The sequence below is a fragment of the Leucoraja erinacea genome, chromosome 17 (genome assembly GCF_028641065.1).
Source record: "Leucoraja erinacea ecotype New England chromosome 17, Leri_hhj_1, whole genome shotgun sequence".
Taxonomy (NCBI): Eukaryota; Metazoa; Chordata; class Chondrichthyes; order Rajiformes; family Rajidae; genus Leucoraja; species Leucoraja erinaceus.
Genome location: NC_073393.1, coordinates 25887007 through 25901324, shown reverse-complemented (window position 1 = coordinate 25901324; position 14318 = coordinate 25887007). Strand labels below are relative to the sequence as shown.

The window sequence follows — 14318 nt, the reverse complement described above, 5'->3', positions numbered from 1 at the left end:
GGACCCCCTTCAGACTGAACTGAAGAAGAGTGAAGAAGGATGAAGAGACGTCCCGAGCCGAAAGTCACTCATCTTTGTTCTCCAGAGATGCTGTATGACCCGCGGAGTTACTCCAGGACTTTGTGTCGTTTTTTTACACCGCAGATGCTGCCTGAACCGCCGAGTTACTCCAGCACTTGCTGTTTTGTTTGGAAACGAGCATCTGCAGTTCCTTGTGTCTACACAAACCAGAATTCTTGTTCCAGGAAACTTATCACACACACACACACACACACACACACACACACACACACACACCACACACACACACACACACACACACACACACACACACACACACACACACATATACTGGCACACACACACTCACACACACACACACACACACACTGACACACACACACACACACATACTGACACACACACACACACTCACTGACACACACACATTGGCACACACTGACACACACACACACAAACACACCGACACACACACACACAGACTCTCACACACACACACACACACACACACACACACACACACACACACACACACACAAGCTCACACACACATTGACACACACATACAAATATACGCACATCTACACACACGCATCTACACACACACACACACACACACACACACACACACACACACACACACACACACACACACACACACACACACACATCATGAATATGTGGTATGGTATTATTCATGCGCTCATTAATTCCTCGAGTGCGGTGTATTAGTCTTCGTTACCGTCTGCAATTGTCATGGTTTATGAAAGGACTATCTTATCGGATGAGTAAAAGGGAAAGCTGGGCATTAAACCCAGAGCCTTCTCTAGAACATGTAGATGCATATTAGGATAGCACAGAAACACGAGGGATTTCACATTTTGGCAATTCCGAGCAAAACGCCAAGTGCTGGAGGCCAGGCAACATCTGAAAATGCCCGAAACGTATAGCCTGCCCATTCCCTCCATTGATGCTGTCTGACACGCTGAGTTTTACTCAGGATGACAGAGCACTGGAGAAGGTCGTCTTGTCTTTGCCGCGTCTTTGTACAGTACTAGTATTCCAATTCCTCTACACGTTCCCCATTGCACTGGAAAATATGCCTTTCAACCAATGTCTGATCCGCCTCGTGCCAGTCCATCGCGCAATGTGTTCCACATCATAGCAACCCGCGTTGTGCTTCTTTCCTAAGGTATAGGAACATTGGACTGTAAACGTGCATCGTATTATTCCATCCAGTGTGATTCATTCCAAATGGCATGATTATGTTAACAACATACAAGTGCTAAATCTGAAGAATGGCCCCGACAGCGTCCATTCCCTCTCAGAATGCTGCCTAGCACCGTGTGTTTTGCTCATGATCCCAGCATCTGCAGTCTCTTGTGTCTCCACATCTAGCATTTATTTGAGGCTGGGGAAAGTAATTTGGTTCTAGAGTATGTGGTTGCAGTATGTGGGAGGAATATGTTCAACGAATTAGGAATTAAAGGAAAAAATGAACTAACATTAGCCATTTTGCTAAAACGTTTAAAGATGCAGAGAGATTTCCACCAGAATTATTTCCCTTGGTGACCCCCCCCCCCCCCCCCCCCCCTCCCCCCCCAAAAGGCACCCCCCCCCCCCATCTCGCCCACCCCACAGCCCCCTCCCCCCCCCCCCCCCCCCCCCCCCCCCCCCCCCCCCCCCCCCCCACACACACATCTCGCGCACCACAGCTGCACTTCGGGAGTAAATTATCGACCGCAAATTACTTCGGGAAGGCAGGGTTGGAGGAAAATACTTTGTAAATGCAAGTTCCTTATATTCTGCACATTTAGATTCCCAATGAAACCCTTCGAATGCCCAATGTCATCCAGGTGCCAATGGACCGCCTCTGCCTTTCAAACTAGATGGAAGGTGATGCCAATATATTTTCGTTAACGTGAAGAACAATGGGGAATATCATAAATTGAAGCAACTCGAGGGACATAAAGGTCCGTACATACAAGGAACTGCTGATGCTGTAATCTTGAGCAAAACACGAAGCGCTGGAGTAACTCAGCGGTCCGAGGAGCATCTGTGGCGAGAATGGGTCGGATTGCTGCCTTGACCATCTGAGTTACTCCGGCACTTTGAGATTTGGCCGTCGATGCATCCTCAGTTTCAGTATTACTAAGTGTATAGTGAGGGTTGATGAATGTTTCCACTCTTGTAACACCTGTCGCCTCCGTTTGTTCTGGTAAAGCGTGGTGGTGTTGCAACAATTCTCGGATTTGTTGATCGACACAGCTCCCCTTCCTTCTCCCAGTTTCTGATCTCAAAACACTGGTGAAACCCACGCTACTTGTCGCCAGTTGCGGCCGCCGATGTGGGTGGGGTGACATTTGAAAGCATGCAGCTCCGACGCATTGTTCTCATCCCATTGAAGAACAGTCCCTCTTGTGCATTGTTTTCTAGAACTAACTCGCTGATTCGCGTGTGCGGTTATTGTTGACGGGTTGTGTTTAATTGAGCGGTTAAATGATGAGGATTTTTTTTAATCTGAAAAAAGGAGCCGACACGTTTGCAGCATTAAAGTTACCACTTTAGGTCGGAGCAGATGAGCGAGGCCAAATATGCGGTTTGTATTGTGAAACTCCCAGTTAAAGCAAAAACAAAAGCAGCTACATCTAACATTTCCGAAAATCGGACTCAAATTAACACGGTGTTAAAATCAGAATAAATTCAAGACTATTAAAAGAGAGAGAGAGAGAGAGAGATGGAGAGAGAGAGAGACACAGAGAGAGAGAGAGAGAGAGGGGGGGGGGGGGGGAGAGATGAAACGGGGACGTGGGGAAAAAGAAACATAGAGACATAGAAAATAGGTGCAAGAGTACGCCATTCGGCCCCTCGAGCCAGCACCGCCATTCTATATGATCATGGCTGATCATCCAAATCAGTACCCCGTTCCGGATTTTTCCCCCCATATCTCTTGATTCCCTTCGCCCAAAGAGCTAAATCTAACTCTCTCTTGAAAACATCCAATGAATTGCCCTCCACTGCCTTCTGTGACAGAGAATTCCACAAATTCACAACTCTCTGGGTGAAAAAGTGTTTCCTTATCTCAGTCCTAAATGGCTTACCTCTTATTCTTAAACTGTGACCCCCTGGTTCTGGACTCCCCAAACACCGGGAACATTTTCCTGCATTTACCCTGTCCAATCCTCTAAGAATTTTATGTTTCTATAAGAACTCTTCTCATCCTTCTAAAGCCCAGTCGATCCATTCTTTCATCATATGCCAGTCCCGCCATCCCGGGAATCAACCTGGTGAACCTACGCCGCACTTTCTCAATAGCAATAATGTCCTTCCTCAAATTAGGAGACCAATATTGCACACAATACTCCAGGTGCGGTCTCACCACGGCCCTGCACGACTGCAGTAGGACTTCCTTAATCCTAATCTCAAATCCTCTCGCCATGAAGGCCAACATGCATTAGCTTTCTTCACACACGCTGTACCTTTATGCTTACTTTCAGTGACTGATGTACAAGCACACCCAGGTCTTGTTGCACATCCCCTCCACCTAATCTGACACCATTCAGGGACTATATACTCACTGTATCTTCGCCAGGTTAGAAGATTATAGAACTAGTGGGCGTTGTTGGCAACGAAGAAGGGAATGTGTACAAGGTATACTGGGATGAATTTACTTCGGAGTAGAGTTGCGCGTATTTGTCCACAATTCTATCAACTTCTCTGTTCTGAACTATTTGCTGGTGCAAAATTATCTTTCTCATTGATTCGGGGATAGACACAAAGTGGTGGAGTAACTCAGCGGGTCAAGTGGCATCTCTGGAGAACATAGGTGATACTGCGGTTCGGGACCTCGTCTGCTTCCCCTCTAATGCCTCCACATCCTTCCTGCTGTGTGGTGACCAGCAGTGCACCGAATACTCTAAATGTGGCCTAACCAAAGTTTTATACAGTTGCACATACTGAGCTAACTCTGCATGCCTCGCTGCCCAAATTATACCAACTTTCTCATCAAAGTCCTCTTGCCCATTGCATTGATTTTTTAAATTGGTATCCAATCAAATTTTCAAATATGCGGAATGTTGGTGTTTTAATGTTTGTGCTAACGAGTGTTTACTCTGCCTTCACGCCAGCTGTTCCTAATAGACGAACCCTGCGCCAATATTACAATACATTGGCAGCAGGCAATTTCTCGTTGGGGACAGATTGATACTGATCGTACAGACCCAGTGTTATGGCAGCGTTTGTTCCTGTATTCCTTTCGAAACACCAACACAAGTAGCTGTAATAAACGTGAATTGTGTTTATTGCATATGTGCATATTTATTCAGATTCTACGTTCATTTATACCGAGGAGAGGCTAGATAATGCAGACGTAAGGGAGGTGGTCGAGAGGAGGAGCTGAAATTGAGGCGGGCCGGGGCGGGGAAATTTGTCCAAGGACACTGAGGGAGGAGGGGGTGAACCCGATAATGTCTGCAACTTATAAAAGAGCCCAATGTTATTTGTTTTAATGTTCGCAGAAACCGCTGTCTCAGTTATGGACTCCAAAATGGTGCATCTGTTCTTTGGCAAAGTTGCCTATTTTGCTTACCCTGCTCTCACATTCCCATTCTGAAATCTCTGCAGATTTGAAGACCTTTACTGGTGGTATCCTTGCTTCAAGGTCAACTCCGTCTTCCGCTTAAATCGTCCCTCTTTCTAAAGGGTTCATTTCAAATTGAGGAGAGGATATTAGAGGAGGCGGAAAAAACATATGATGTTTCTGGAAAACTGTTTTTTTTAAATGCATTTAATGCAGGAACCCACCCAAGCAATTCCCGGACATGAATTTAAACGTTTAGTTATGAGATAAACCAGGTATGATCTGCTGGATATGATTTATGTGAACATAAAAGCAAGATCTACCACTGCTCCATCTTTCTTTCATACACATCATAGATAAAACGTGATTAGTGAAACAGTTTGCAGATTTACCCTTTTTATTACTTAATATTTTTCCAATTGCACGAGATCCCCGATGCCATGCCCGTTGTATTTCTTTATAGCAGCTCCATTGAGGTTTAAGAGGTGGTTAAGTAGAATGTTTGTTTTCATATAATCTTCAGTAAAGTAAGCATTGGATAATGTTCAAAAGATAGACACAAAATGCTGGAGAAACTCAGCGGGACAGGCAGCATCTCTGGATGGAAGGAATGCAGTTCCCTTCAACGCGTTATGATGTTCTATAATTGGCCACCCGTTCTACGGAAGAACTAGCCGACAAATGTTACTGTTTCGTGTTACTTAATATTACCACTAATCTGCTATGCATTAGCCACAACGAATATATTTACAATCGTTTGCTCGTAACCTTTCTTTTGAAAAGTTAACTTCAAACTTTAGCTTTTGAATCCACAGTCCTATTTCACTGCAGGATGCAAGATTCATTTCCTTGCATGATGCACGGTATACTTTGCTGAAGATCCCAACATCTGTAGTTCCTTGTGTGTCTACACGATGAACTTTGTTTGTGTTGTATACACGATGGGTAAAAATGACAAATAAAATAGGTTCGACTTTAGATAGCGCCTTTCACCAATTCTAGGCACCATGTTCAGTCAATGTATAGGTGCAACCACTGATGAAACAGCGAATCTCTCAAAGGGAATTTCAAAGCAAAAATATGCATTTAATAATTCTAAGTACACAACGGGACTAGAGGTCGATGCATTTCTCATCTTTTACATTTTCATATCATTCAATTTCCAGTTAAGGAAAAAAATCATGATTTCATTCAATTCAACATTCGAGTTGTTTTCTTCAAGGCGAAGCAATGCTTACACGACGTGATTGTATATATTACATGAGACAAATCAGTGCATAAATATAGTAGCAGTAATTACTGATGACCGTGTGTTTCGAAGCTATATTCGCCAATGTTCCCACGTTAACCTTGAAAAGGTTCTAGTCAGCGATAAGGAATCGCCCCCATATTCATTAAATGTCGAGCCGCGTGCTCTGAACATTCCCCTACACCAAAAAATGCTCATTTAATAACTGAGTAGGTATGCCGTGTTTTCGTTGAACTATAATACAATGAATGCTTTCTAATTGGCGGCAGAAGTTGTTTATCGTCATGGCTCAGGCTTAGGAGATTCAATTCCAACTCAGAGAGAGAAGAAAAACATATTTGCTCCTTTCTTTGACAGGAAGTTTGAAACATATTAGGAAGTGGAAATTCAGAATTAAAATATGCAACTGCAAAAGACACACACGCACACACGCACACACACAGACACAGACACACACACACACACACACACACACACACACACACATTTTGCGCCTTCTAGTCAATTAAAATCATGGTCCAACTTTGTTAGGAAGCGAGAGAGAAAGAGAAAGCGAGACACATGGAACTGCAGATGCTGGTTTACAAAACGAAACCCACAAAGTGCGTATCGGGCCAGACAGCATCTCTGGAAGTCATGAACAGGCGACAATTCAGGTCGGGACTCTTTTTCTGAAATAAAGAAAGTCTGGAGAGTGTCTGAAGCACGTTGTGTTTTTTTTTTTGTTCCAGAGAAATCGAGGACGTGAAATGTTCCGATATATTAATTTTTTGCCAATTTCAAGTTTACCGGCAATGCATTTAATTGTTTAAGAAGGAACTGCAGATGCTGGAAAATCGAAGGTACACAAAAAAGCTGGAGAAACTCAGCGGGTGCAGCAGCATCTATGGAGCGAAGGAAATAGGCAACGTTTCGGGCCGAACCCCTTCTTCAGTCTGAAGAAGGGGTTCGGCCCGAAACGTTGCCTATTTCCTTCGCTCCATAGATGCTGCTGCACCCGCTGTGTTTCTCCAGCTTTTTTGTGTACCATGCATTTAATTGTGTTGCTTCGCATTTATTTGTGTTTGAGCCAAGCATGAGATCCAATGGATTGTATCATAGACTATGCGTAGGAAGGCTCCTCCAACGATTTTTAATTGCGGCTACCTCGTGCAGTGCGTCATGCTGGTCGGCGGGTTGAGGTGATGCATGATTCGATCAGCATTCTTCACAGATGCTCAACGATGCACATTGGATTCCGTGACGGAAGAGAGCGCGGTGGGAGGGGGCGGGGGGGGGGAGGGGGGGGGGGGGGGGGGGGGGGGGGGGTAAATGCGCTTATATTTGATCCAATCACATGCGAGCAGGTACACCGGTCGCCAGACGCAACAAAAATCCATTACGTCTTTTTCAGAGAAAAATCACGAAAATAGCGTCCATCCACATCAAGAGGCGAAGTTGTAGCTGTTTGGATGGGTTGTTTGAAGCGCCTTATCTTAATGAAGTAATGTTGCTTCTTTCGGTGCACCTGCATTACCATGTACCCAGCCATTACCATTCCCTATCTTACTGGATTCCGCTGGGATCCAAAGTAAAGGTCACATTGGACATCAATTTCCCACTTATGCCACCACATATTTATAACGCAGATCTTCGCCAAGCTAGTCGAAAACATATATATGTTTTACTTTTCAAAACCTCAGTCGAGGTTTAATAATTGACGACAAGGCAAATATAAGGTGGCACTATTTAAATTCAGATATTCCTCTGTTCAATTACACGTTATATCCATTATGCATGCGATCCAGAGAGCAGAGTCGCACTGACGAAGCCCCATTCCTTTCTGAATGGATACAATGCAACTTGCACAAACTGTGCCCCCACCCACAGCGCGAACCATTGACCACCATACCCCAACCATGGACCACCACTCGCTATCCACCTAAACCCATTTACATGTTAGTAAAGACCAATTAATAGTACGTGGTGTCGATGCTAATGGGGAGAAGGAGAGAGAATGGGGTTGAAAGAGAAAGATAGATTAACCATGGTTGAATGGTGGAGTAGACGATGGGCCGAATGGCCTAATGCTGCTCCTATAACCTTTGAACATGAACATGTGAATGAGGGATAGATATTAGGTAGTACAACCGGGTTTTCTATTCTCTTCTAGAATACCTGGGCTAAAATGTATTGTCCATTCTCAATTACTTTTGACTTTCGTATCCACTTCAGAAGACCTTTAAGAGTCAAACAAGAGTCCGGGTTAGGATAGCAGATGTTCTTCTCCAAGCGTATAGTGCACCAGATAGAATCACTGATCCGATAGCTTCGTGGTCATCGCGATGAATGACCAGTTTTTAATTTAAGTTTTACTTTAACATTTAAGTCTTTGTCGTCGAAATAATAATGTCGAGGATGCTTTAATGTCTACCTGTTTTACACCTCATTCGAAAGAATGCACCTGCAACAGTGCAGCACTCCCCCACTGCTGCATTGGTGGGACTGTTGGTGCAGAGATCTGTGTTCAACGGGGGGAACTGAACTAGGAATTCTCAGGCGAGTGTGCAGGATGGACGTTAACCGCATGTGACCGCACTATCTCCAGATTGGGAAATAGTGCTAAAGAGTACATGGACGTGTGGTTCCTTACATTGTTATTCTCTTTAGAGTGTGCAATTAATTCTAACTGAAACTGCCCGGGTATTATAGCTAATGGCATCAGAACGTGCTTCCTTGACAAGTGTACTTTTCTATACAGCAAAACGCCGCAGTCCTTGCAGTTGAGATGGAGCTGATGCTTCCGTTGCCGTCTGATATTGTCCACAATGCTTTTCTTAATAACGCTTCCCGTAATAAAGTGAGCGACCATCTTGCCCTATATGGCCATCCACAACTTTTAAAAACAATTATTGTGTGGCTGCAAAGAGTTCAAAAAATAATAAACCCACCTACAAGGACTGCAAACACCCCAACCATCACCTGATTTTAACTCTTCCTTGCCTGACGACACGTTACGTTTTAAGTTTAAAGTAATTTGCAAAACTCGAAATATTTTGGGAACGTGTCGTCTACACCCGTGATCAATTTCACGCATATTCCTTAAGAATGCGGAATACTCGCATCACGCAAAGCGCAACAGCAAACCGAATGCTGACAAATAACGTTGTAAACCTACAAAAAAAATAAGAATCAATTCCTGGTGTAATTCTATAAGAATCCAAACAGCTAAAATTTAAATGTATCCTCTCCACACATTCTCTCCACCTCACTGACCTACACTTATTTCTTGCACGAGGTGTCTAACGTATACATCAAATGCAGATTTGCAATAGCATATAACGCCCCATTCTTCTAGCACTGATTTTAAAGCTGCTGTCAGGGTGAACATTTTACTGTAATATCACCTCATTCACCCTTCCCTCCTGCAACGCATTACAGTCCTGCAGCATTTCAAGACCTCAATTTTGGATTCTATAAGTCAGAACGTGGACGGGCAGCGAGCACAGTGTGGATCTGCCCGGCCATTAGTAAGGCATTGTGAAAATGAAAGTTTTACACTTGTCTTTTGCAAGTACATAGCGGCAAACAACATAAAACCAAATACGGGAAAGCGAGCAATGAGCTTGTTATGTTTGTGTAAGAAGGAAATGCAGATATTGGTTTAAACCGAAGATAGAGACAAAAAAGCTGGAGTAACTCAGCTGGAGTAACTCAGCGGGACAGGCAGCATCTCTCGAGGAAGGAATGGGTGGCGTTTCAGGTCGGGACCCTTATATGATGTCATCGATGGAGGGGAGGTTGAGGGGACTATATTTTACGCAGCGAGCTATCATCTGGATTATACTGGGTTGAAGCAGATTCAATAGGCATTTCTGTATGGGAAACTGATGATATTGCTGGAAAACAGTGGAGCAAAAGATCATGCTATTGAGGAAAGTGTGTGCTTGTTTGTCAGGGTTGGGGACGTGCAACCCATTGAATGTATCTTGCAATGATACAGCCCAGGCACATGGGCCGACCGGCTCCCCTCTGTGGCGTGCTAATTCTAGGAAATAAGCTACTGGAGAATAGATGTTTCTAAAGTCCATCCGGAAAACGCTTCATGCTAGTTCCACCCATCTGTCCGCTGGACCCAGATATTTCCGCCTATATCTTCCTGTCGACACTGCAATGCATCTGTGTGGATTGTACAAGCAAGTATTTGCGAAAGAGGCATGTATTAGATAGACTTCGCGTCAGGCGAGTGTAGGAAGGAAGAGTTGCAGCTAATGAACAAGAACAAGAGAGGGGTGGGCGAGTAAAGGGAAAGGAAGTTGATGTGCGAGACTGAGCGGTCGCCTGCATGTAGCTGTTTAGCAGCGAAAGAACGAAAGCGCTTAGACGAGAAAGAGTGAAAGATTGAGTTGTAAGTCTGGACAGCTTTTCCCGACACCTATCCCCCTCTTTGTACACTGGGCTTAGTCTAAAGCTGGAAGCTCTCACACTTCAGAAATAAAATGCCTCCTTTCCTTCCCAACAAAGCTCGACCATTTTATCATCCACTGACTTTCACCCTTGTCCCTATCTCCGTCTCGGCGACTGCAACCAAAGATCCGGTGAAAGAACAGAGTAATTGTGTTGAGGGAAAATAACTAATAACTCCGAACCAATGTCCGCAATTCAACTCTGCGCTCTCAAATCCCACTGACACGCAGACGTGAGGCAGATTAATCTTTGCAAGACGCAGCGCCCGATATTCTGTTTTCCAACGCACGACTTTTTCTTGGGAGTTGACTCGCACAGGACCTGAATGATTTTAAGGGAAGCGAGAAGAAGGGGGAAAAAAACGATTGACAACCGCCCCATTGACTTCCTGTACTTGATTTTGCTTTGTAACTTTGAAGAAATCTACCTTTGGAAGTGTCTTGTGTTTCGCAATAGGTCTGTGGGTCTGATGGGGAATTGCAGATTGCTCGAAATTATGGTGTGTGCGAAATATCGACTGACATCAGCGGCAGGATGTCAGGGGGCTAACGATGTAGCAAAATTCATGGACAATAATTTTCAGTTCCGGGCCTCTTGCATCACTTAAAATATATCTCTGTACAGTCCGCTGCCTGTGCCTTCCAGCTGCGCAGCGCAGGACACACTGAAAAGTCTTCTCCCTTCGCCCATTTACAACATCACTTCCTATCGTGGATGTTTGACAAAACGCCACTCAGAAAATCTGATAATATTTACGTTTGCCTCCCAGCATTTAAACCTGCGGCTGACTTGGCCATGATTTGAAATGTGATTTGTTACGTCTCCCAACCCGCTGACGACCAAACTGCAGTAAACATTGATACCTGCCCTAAACCAGGCCGCGTTATATAAAAAAAAGCACCCAGTTAAAGCTTTGACTAATGAGTTTGGTTTTCACTGTACATTTTACACGCCGACCGTGGCCACCGCTCACGCCAACGTGTTGTTGATGAATCACAAAGGATTGATTAAAAGTGGACAAGAAAATACGCAATTCACCAGGTGACCTATTTTACCTCAAACACCAATCCAATCCCCCATCCCACACTGCCTCCGCATTGAATTGTTCGACAGAACCCCGAAGGTTCAAGACTAGGAAAGTCTGATGCATTTTCCTGAAAGCCCCCAAGAATTAACCTTCACCATATTTTACCCTGAAGTTGTGGTGTCTGTAATCTCTGACCCATATCAGGGAAACACCGTGTGCATACAATCCACCTGTTCTTCGCCGTGCCCCTGATTAAAGGCAGCTTTATTTTTTATAGTAGTTCCCTCAATCTCTACTTTTACTGGATGTATCCTGAAATTTACACAGCCACTTTATTGTTTAAAATGCGTATTAGCACTGTAATAGTCGGTGACCCAGGCGCTAAATCTGGTTCTCCGAGAGAAACACTGTGGCCTTGGAGATCAGCTTCTAAAGAGTGAGGAGAACGTGCCCATTTTACTTTGAGCAACGGGTTGACAGATTGTTATTGTACACTATATATTGAAGTATTCTGTTATTGATGTTGTCCACGCATTTTGCTAAGTGTAATAAATTCAGCAGCAGCGCGAACAACTAAGCTAAACTATATTTTAATTGCATAGAGTGCTAACACCTGCCTACGCTTGTTAAGTGTAATTTTCTATGGACATTTTATACCCATGTAAAGAGGAGAAAATTATTTATATTCTGATTTTTCACAAATAGAACATAAAAACAAATGGACAGGTTGTAAAGTTTCTCCTCTTAAACATTGGCGAATAAACGCTAACATCAATTTAGCGTCGGAAACGTCAAGTACTTTTACAGCAAATTTATACACTGACTTTGCTTTTGTCTTTGATTATTGCTCTAAAAAAAATCAAAATAATAAAAGTTTTACCTTCCACTAAAATGCACGAATGTTTCATATCAAAAACACGAAGTTTGAGCCCGAATAATAATTTAATGTATCCAATTCATGTCACTGCTATTTCGAAATATCCAAATATATGTTCACAAAGTTATGTTTTAACCAAACACTGGTCTTTGAAAAATTACGATTGGTGCAGTCATATTAATATTTGGGCAGATAGGTCACAGAGCGAGAAATTCTTAACCGAAGTGACTTTTGAAGGAGGTTGTAAAATGCGGCGGGTGTAAAACTATTTATGACAAAAAATGGCTCCAATATTGCCCTGGTCAGATGTTTACCGAGTTATAGGCGAGCCACAAGATTCATCAGGCGAATGTGTTCAAATGCGTACAAATTCAAAACCATCACAAAAAATGTTAATGTAATTCAGCAATTGTAATTATGGAGTCTAAAGAAAACAGGGGGAGAAACAAAATGCAATGCACGTGAGTTAATTTCACTTGTGGGGATTCAAGAATTCAAGATATTTTTGAAAGATTTCTGCAAGATGTAAGGACTTCATTATTGCCAAGATTTCAAAATTTAATGTAGCCGGTGTTTGTTTAATTTTGAACTGATAACCCCACATGGACATCGACCCAAAAGAAAATGCACTAGTAATAAACTCCAACATCCTCAATCCTCACTGAAATAAAAGAGTGGGCATTCAAATCCTGATTCTTGCTTGTGGACTGCGTAAAATATCGCCCCTAAACGTACGATCCAGTTGTGTCAAGCTGAGAAAGTCTTCATCGCTTTGCAAGGAGTAGGCGCATGTTCTACTGATATTATATATGCATATTATGATATATATATGGAATATAATATACATACATTTCATATAAATCAATAGGCAATATATCCGTATATTTATATGTAATTAAACGAATATATATATATATATATGTCCATGTCCATACACACACATGTACATACATATATATATAAAATCAATATATAATCAATATTAAAAAATCTAAATATCTATTTATACGTATGTGTATGTATACACATATATCTCAATGAGTTCGGGTTCTCAATGACTGAGATATTCCTCCCACCATCTCTACCCCCCCCCCCCCCCCCCCCTCCCCCGCCCCTCCCTCCGCCCTCCCCGCATCCCGAATGTGATTTCCAGTCATTTTTGGGGTTTTACTCTCCGTTTCTGTACTTCGCGTTTAGGGACAAGTAAATATACAGCGGCAGGACATTTCAACCACTACCACCTCAGATAAACACAGGAGATTGAAGACGAGCTCCACCCCTTTAACAAGACTTCGGTCTGAAATGCAATCTGATCGATAAACAAGAAGGGCCATTCAACGTTCATCTTTCTATTTCCGGGGTGCAAAGTGCATGCTACAAAATGCTCCATTTTCTTAATTTAAATAAAAATATTTATTTGTGACCATGGAAATGTCATTCTGCATATTCACCCCGAGGTGTTTCCTCTTCGCTGCACATCAAAAACAATTAAACTCTTTATATTTTTTTAAAGAAAAATCGCCTTACCTTGGTGCATGGATTTCACATATTCAGGGGAAACACCAAGAGACTACAGGGAGCTAAATTCCACACACCATTCCTTAATTTTGCATCAACAGCTGATAAAAGGGTACACATTCCTTTTTATGTTCACACACACACACACACACACATACATATATAACGTAATTAAATTAGATGTTATCGAACACACACACATACACACACACTCTCACACACTCACTCACAGCACCCACTAAAGCGTTCGACTTCATAGCGAGTTACACAGTTAACCCAAAACGCGTGGAGAGGGTTTAACCCATGTTTAATAAACTTATATACCGTTCTCCGATCAACACACCACTTTTTTTTAATATATGTATGTATATATATTTAATGTCTCAACATTACGGTAATAACCGATATTCCTCAGCAATAGTCCCAGACTTTGTAATACAGAAATCCAGTCTGTCAAATACTTTTTTTGCAGAAATAGTTCAGTGCATAATACATAACGAGAAAAGTCTGATGTTTTCAAAGGCCAGACCTAAAGTCAACGCAACTCCCCCCTGAAGATGCAAACTTTCTTTTTTTTCATGGAAGGAGGGGTTGATGGGAT

General features: G+C 42.9%; 1 protein-coding gene across 2 annotated transcripts in view; it reads right to left on the bottom strand.

The window, feature by feature from the left end:
• LOC129705330 (transcription factor Maf-like) overlaps window positions 1-14318 on the bottom strand; it is a 354539-nt gene that overhangs the window by 338239 nt on the left and 1982 nt on the right. The window lies entirely within an intron of this gene.